This window comes from Protopterus annectens, chromosome 13.part0, assembly GCF_019279795.1.
Source record: "Protopterus annectens isolate FY-2018-M chromosome 13.part0, PAN1.0, whole genome shotgun sequence".
Taxonomy (NCBI): Eukaryota; Metazoa; Chordata; order Ceratodontiformes; family Protopteridae; genus Protopterus; species Protopterus annectens.
In genome coordinates this window covers 442740368-442747436 of record NC_056747.1, presented here as the reverse complement: position 1 = coordinate 442747436, position 7069 = coordinate 442740368, and the positions used below count along the sequence as shown (strand labels likewise).

The 7069-nt window shown below is 37.7% G+C and overlaps 1 protein-coding gene across 3 annotated transcripts in view; it reads left to right on the top strand.

Annotated features, from left to right (window-relative positions):
* Positions 1-3922: 3922 nt before the first annotated feature.
* Positions 3923-7069, top strand: part of HMG20B (high mobility group 20B) — a 197150-nt gene continuing 194003 nt past the window's right edge. For 2 of the 3 annotated variants that reach the window (XM_044054088.1, XM_044054090.1), the window contains exon 1: positions 3923-4022. The gene's annotated coding sequence lies outside the window, so the exon portion shown is untranslated. Of the gene's footprint in view, positions 4036-7069 lie in introns of all 3 variants that reach the window. The other variant, XM_044054089.1, reaches the window with a different exon arrangement.

The following is a 7069-nucleotide window of genomic DNA, read 5'->3' as shown; positions in this document are numbered from 1 at the left end:
AATTGAACATATTCTGTTCTGGGCATCCTCCACATTAAACCAAAAAACAATTATCTTAGGAGGTTTTAACCTTGACTGGCTCACCTGTACCTCTGACAAATCAGCAAACTTTATCAGCCTCTGCACTTACTCCCAAATAATCTGCTCTCCTACCAGAATAGACAAACACAGTAAAAAACATTCCATCCTAGACTGGACACTCACAAACCACCCCAACCTATGTCACTATTATGGGTGCCTTCCTGACACACTCAGTGATCACATGCCCACCTACATTCTCAGGAAAAAAAAACTCCCACTAAGAATGTAATATACAAATTCACCCATAAAAAAAAAAAAAAAAACCTCTCTATCCATACCTTTAATACCCTCCTAAAACACTGTGACTGGTCTCCTCTCAAACAGCTACACTTAGACAATGCTGTGAAATACTTCAACAATAAATTCCTGGATATCATTAACAACCTGGCCCCCTTCCAACAAACATGTGTCAAATCAAAACCCATCCCCTGGCTAACTAAAGAAACTAAACAACTTATGAAACAAAGAGACAGAGCCTGGTCTCTTTATCAGTCAAACAAAAAACAAACCTCTCTCCATAACTTCCGGCAATTAAGAAACTCAGTCAAAAAACAAATCACCCAAGACAAAAGAAAATACTACTTGACAATGCAACAAAAGCACATTAACAACCCATAAAAATTCTGGGCCACAATTAAACAAATCCTAAATCCAGCACAATGCTTGACCCCTGAGCCCACCATCCCAGACACCACCACATCCATTGCCACCCAGTTCAACCAACATTTTACTAAATCAATACTCTCACTACTAGAAAATGATGCTAATATACCACTAGTCCCTCCAAACTTTAGTGACACTCAACCTAATTAATTCTCTATGTCTCAGTTCAAACTAGCTATATAAAAAACTGCTCCTTAAACTAAAACCCACAACACTTGCAGCTGACTATCTCCCCAATGAATTCTTTAAACTGTCAGCAGATGTCATCTCATATCCCATCTACATATTAATAAACTGATCCATTACTGAGCAATATATCCCCATGCTATGGAAAATCTCACACATCTTACTCTTGGATAAAGGAGGCCCTCTACAGACTTTACAAACTACAGATCAATTGCCATCCTGCCCCCACTGGCCAAGATTCTTGAAAAATGTTTTCATTCTCAACTGCTCCCTATCTAATAAACAATAGCCTACTCAGAATCCCAGCACTGCTTTAGGCCAAAATATAATGCCACTACCACTCTACTAAGTTTCACAGATTCAGTCAACCAACATAGAAACAACAACCAATTTCTATCATCAATCTTCCTAGATGTGTCTAAGGCCTTTGACACCATATTTCATCAAATACTTCTAAATGAACTAGTCTCCTTAAACCTTTCCCAATTAGCCATATAATGGTTCCACAGCTATCTGTCTGACCGCCAACAAGCAGTCAAATGGCAAAATGAGATCTCATAACTACTCCCAGTCTCTGTTGGTGTCCCATAAGGTTCAATACTCCGCCCCCTTACTCTTTACTATCTTTACCAATAAACTCAGTTCTGCTACCAACTCAGCCATCATTGTACAGTACGCAGATGACTCCTCCTTCATCTGTACAGCCCCCCTCCCTCCCTGAGCTCTTACACAAAACCCAAAAATTCTTTACAGATATAGAAACATTTCTCACCAAAAAACAGCTAATCCTAAACCCTAAAAAGACCAAACTAATGCTTTTCTCTAATAGCAAAACTAGTTTCCTTTTTGTCATCCATTCCTCAAATAACACCAAAATTGAACCTGTAGCAGAAACCAAATTGTTGGGCGTCACTATTGACAACTGCCTAAAATACAGTATACACATAGGCCAAACTATAAAAAGGGTACAAATCAAACTTGGCTTCCTATATAGAGCCAAGCAATTTCTCATTCAAACCTCCAGTCTATAGCCAGATCACATCTACTCCCCACACTGCTATACACCGCCCCCATTTTCACTAATCTTAAAAAAACAGAACTGAACACATTGGAAAGCTGTTACAATAAAACTGCGCAAGTTGCCACTAACCATGCAAATAAGTCACACCACTGCTCAGCTCTAAAAGAGCTAAAATGGTTACAGTTACCAAACCTGTTAACTCTCAACCAACTATCCATTGCCCACTCCATCTTTCACCAGCCAAACTACTGCCCCTCACTTGCAAATATGATCCAAACACAGCACAATAATAGAATACTGCGTTCATCCACCAAACTCATACTAAAGGTAGCTAACTCAAATAATAGTTTCGGCAATTCCCTCTACTCCAGATGAATATCCAAAATCTGGAACTCCACCCCCCCCCCCCAGACATACTCAACATTACCAGCATTTCCATGTTCAAACTTCTGCTCACAGAGCACCTAACCAGAAAATGGCTTTACTCTTGCTCTGCTAATGCCTTCTCACGTATACTTTTACACTAGCCCTGTATTTTTCCATTCTACATCCCACTAATATATATTAAGTGCTTTCTCTATAAATACAGCTGACTCAATTCATCACAGCTCAACATACTATACCTTGAAGTCTGCCGTTTCTGCTAACTTACTGTTATTAATTTTTGTGTACAATGATGTAATTAATGTAATTTTATATATTCATGTCTATCTCCTATCTTATATACTGTAATACAAAACCAACATAAATTTGTGTAAACTTAGTAATCTGATTAATGTCATTTTATATATTCTTGTGTATAAACTTTTTGAATGTACTGGGGCTTTTCTCCCGGACTTCTGCTGAAAACGGGCTCCCAGGAGCCCAGTCAGACACTCCGGGTAAACATATGTAAAATAAATGTTATATATATATATATATATATATATATATATATATATGTTGATATACACATATATATTAATACATATATTCATGTGTTTTTTTTGCACTGGTTCAAGTACGAGGTTTGTATTGCAACATTTTAATTTCATTAAGAAATGTGCCATTCTGAGTCTCTGAAAAGGTAATACCCCTACCACAATGGGTTCAGTTCAGTTTGTGGTAGTAGTAGTTTATATAACACATAAAGAAATGTAAAACTAATTTAGAAGATATGCACAACTTAATTGCACATCATTATGAGGAACAGCCCTAGCTTTTGAGTCTTTTAAGTTCTATGTTCATGTTAAAACACCTTATTGCACATTCGTCGTTAAGATTTTTAATCTTTATAATCTTTTTATACAACCAAAGCAGGTTTTTATCATTCTGTGAACTCATACCTCAGCCTCTTAGAGCAAGAAATCTGGATACCGCCTAAAATAATGGTAGGACAAGGGCCAACAATAGGGACAGAATCTTGCTCTTACAAACTTAGAAAGTTGTTAGGATCACTTTCAGGTGGGTATAAAGTCTGAAACTCAAATATGTCCTTATTTAGTGAATTCAATCCACACTGATTGCCAGATAAACACATTTTTTTGAGTACTAGACCAAAAATATGAGTAAAAAATCCGAACATTCTGCGAAAATCTGGACAGTTTCACAACTTCCTAGTCAAAATATGATCATGATCAATATCCACATAATGGACACCAACATAACTTATATGAAATCACAGTGAGTGAAACATTATATTTACTATATTTTAAAAAGGGATTATTTTGAGTGCTTTATTCAGTCTACAAATTTGTTAAAGACGGGAGCTGTGTGCATGAGACAATGAAATTGATACAGTTGTCCCTGAATTTAACGTGACAGCTCTGTTGAGCTTTAAGGGGTAGATTGTAAACAAACAACACGCACTCTGAATAGGGTACCGGACCGAAACAATAAAAATATCGAGTAAAAAAACAACAAAGAGATGATAAAACAAAACCTAACCCGAAGTGTGAGTTTGTCAAGAGACGTACCTAACAGCTGCCGAACCATTTATTTGTTGCGCTTCCGGCGTGATGGGGTATTTTTCCGTTTTATAAATGATAGGAAAGTAATTCTATTTCTAGTAGGTGAAACCAGTCGGAATCAAGTAAGTGGATTTGGTTAGTATTATAGCGACTAGTTCAGATTTTTTTCTTTATTAGGTTGATGCAAAGTATATTTGTCATGCAGTACCTAAAACAAATCTGACAAAAATGAAAACTATAGGGTGTGAAAAGTATAACTGCTTAATGGCATGATAAGTATAATGTCCAGATTGGAAGGCACTAGTACTCATGATTTTGTGCCTTTGTTATCTTTTTTCAGTATGCTTTATTTTGAAGTGCTTTGGCAGAACATACAACGTAGTTAAAATATTGTGTGAGAAAATTAAGCTTTATTGTTTTCGTTAAATTTTTGCATGGGGGAAGGGTGTTCAATACTTTATATATTTCCCGTATTTGTTGCTGGATATCCTGCCTCTCAAGTATCCAGAATTTTCCGAATGTCCCGTTTTTGTCTTATATTTTACCTGTATTTTTTTTTCTTTCTGGTAAATCCCTATCAGCAGTGCCAGACATTAGAGCTTCATACTTACTGATCAGGGAATACATCTCGTTGTAAAACATGTTGCTGTATTAACTTACTAAGTGAAGCGATAATATTTCAAACGTGTCCTTTTTGTCCAGAATTCTTGAGCAAATAAGCTGAGATGTATGGTTGGGGTGCTGATGACATGGTCATCTTTCCCTGCTCCAGCCTCTTTGGGTTATTGATTTTGATCTCAGCATTACTGAGTTTCAAGCTTAGATATTGACCCGTATCCAAGATGGTATTTCTAGTATTGGCGAGATTGTCAGAATTTGTATTTTACTGATTTTGGAAATCACTAACACTGCATGATCTCAGCATAATTGAGATGCAAACTTAGGCACTGACACATATGTAAGATGGTATGTCTAGTATCTGTGAGATGGTTAGAATTTGTATTTTATGGGTGAGCATTTGAAAATCAGTGACGTTACATTATTGCCTTAAAAAATATATATGTGTGTGTGTGTGTGTGTGTGTGTATATATATATATATATATATATATATATATATATATATATATATATATATACACACACACACACACACACTACTTTATCATTGGAAGTCTGACAGTATTTTTAACACGTTATGACCAAAAAAGAGAAATAAAGTTCTTTGAATATTGTTTCTGAGTGTTTTTATTTGCCTCTCCTCCCTGACTGTTAAAGCAGTTGATATATTCCAAATTGCCCTTATATTTGTGGTATCCTGTTCTGGCCTGCCTTTGTCTTTCTGTAGCTTTGTGTGTTTGTATGGGTGGTGAATACCCTTCTAATAGTGTTCATTGTTCCCAGTGTTTCCAAGACCTGGTCTGGCTGGCTGCTCTTGTGGGAATCGGTGTTTTTTTTTTTGAGTGGACAGAGAAAAAGTTTATAATGGTGTGATTTGATGATTGTGAGCTAGTTATGTTAATGGAGTGATTTGACTAAATAATTTGTTCCAGATCTTTTTGTGCTTTGAAATGGTGTGATAACAGAGTCACCACAGGATAGTTCTACCTCCTGAAGTATATTTGTAGGATTACATATAAGTATGTCTTACACTCATATTGTTAATTTATTAGCTTAGAGGTGTGTTGTTAACTTGAACTCGTCTTTACGATGTTCTACTATTTTCTAACTGAAAGATGAGTATTCTGTGATTTGCATGAGTTCTTTGGGGAGGTGGATCGAGTTAGAATATACAAAAAGCATTTTTGCAGCAGTCAGCCTAAATTTGGGGAAGGGGGGTTACTAGAGTCATAGCATTATTCTGATGACTCCTAATAGAATAGAGGGCAAATTAATGTGTAATCTATATCCAGTTAAGGGCAGATTGTATTATTCAGTATCTTGAAGGTAAGAACAGATAACAGAATGCAGGACAAATCTGTTACTGATAGCCAGTTGAGTTTTTGTAGGGTGATGCTTGGTGCTGCAGTTGGGGAAGTAGTTAATGAATCTAGAGATAGAATTTATAGTTATTTGAATTTTGTTGGTAGTAAATATTTACTGGTGTCCTCATGAATGATTTGGCCAAGTTTTATGCTGGATGCCTTTTTTGACGCAACCCTTCCCATTTATCCGGGCTTGGGACCGGCACAAAGAAATGCACTGGCTTGTGCATCCCCAGTGGCTAAGGCTAGGTGTGTTGGAGGTGGGTTCAAATTGTTTTATCATGGTGTGGATGGGAGGAGAAATGGCGTAGGAGTTATCCTGAAGGAAAAGTATGCTAAGAGTGTTTTGGAGGTGAAAAGAGTGTCGGATAGAGTGATGTTTATGAAGCTGGAAATTGATGGTGTAATGATGAATGTTGGTAGTGCATATGCTGCACAAGTTGGGTGTGCGATGGACGAGAAAGAAAAGTTTTGGAATGAGTTGGATGAAGTGGTGATGACTGTACCCAAGGGTGAGAGAGTGGTGATTGGAGCAGATTTCAATGGGCCTGTTGGTGAAGGGAACAGAGGGGATGAGGAAGTGATGGGTAGGTATGGTGTTAAACAGAGGAATGCAAAAGGTCAGATGGTAGTGGATTTTGCGAAAAGGATGGACATGGCTGTGGTGAATGCATATTTTAACAAGAGGAAGGAGCATAGGGTGACATACAAGAGTGGAGGAAGATGCACACAGGTGGATTATATCTTATGTAGGAGGGCCAGTTTGAAGGAGATTGGAGACTGTAAAGTGGTGACCGGGGAAAGTGTAGTTAGGCAGCATAGCATGGCGGTTTGTAAGATGACTTTGGTGGTCAAGAAGAGGAGGAGGAGTGTGAGGGCAGCAGCAAGGATCAAATGGTGGAAATTGAAAAAGGGTAATTGTGAGGTGGAGTTCAGGGAAGAGTTAAGACAGGCACTGGGTGGCAGTGAAGAATTACCAATAACTACAGCAAAGCTAGTAAGGGAGATGGCTAGAAAGGTGCTTGGTATGACATCTGGACAGAGGAAGGACGACAAGGGAGACATGGTGGTGGAATGAGGAAGTACAGGAGGGTATACAGAGAAAGAAGTTGGCAAAGAAGAAGTGGGATTGTCATAGAGATGAAGAAAGTAGACAGGAGTATAAGGAGACAAGGTGCATGGCAAA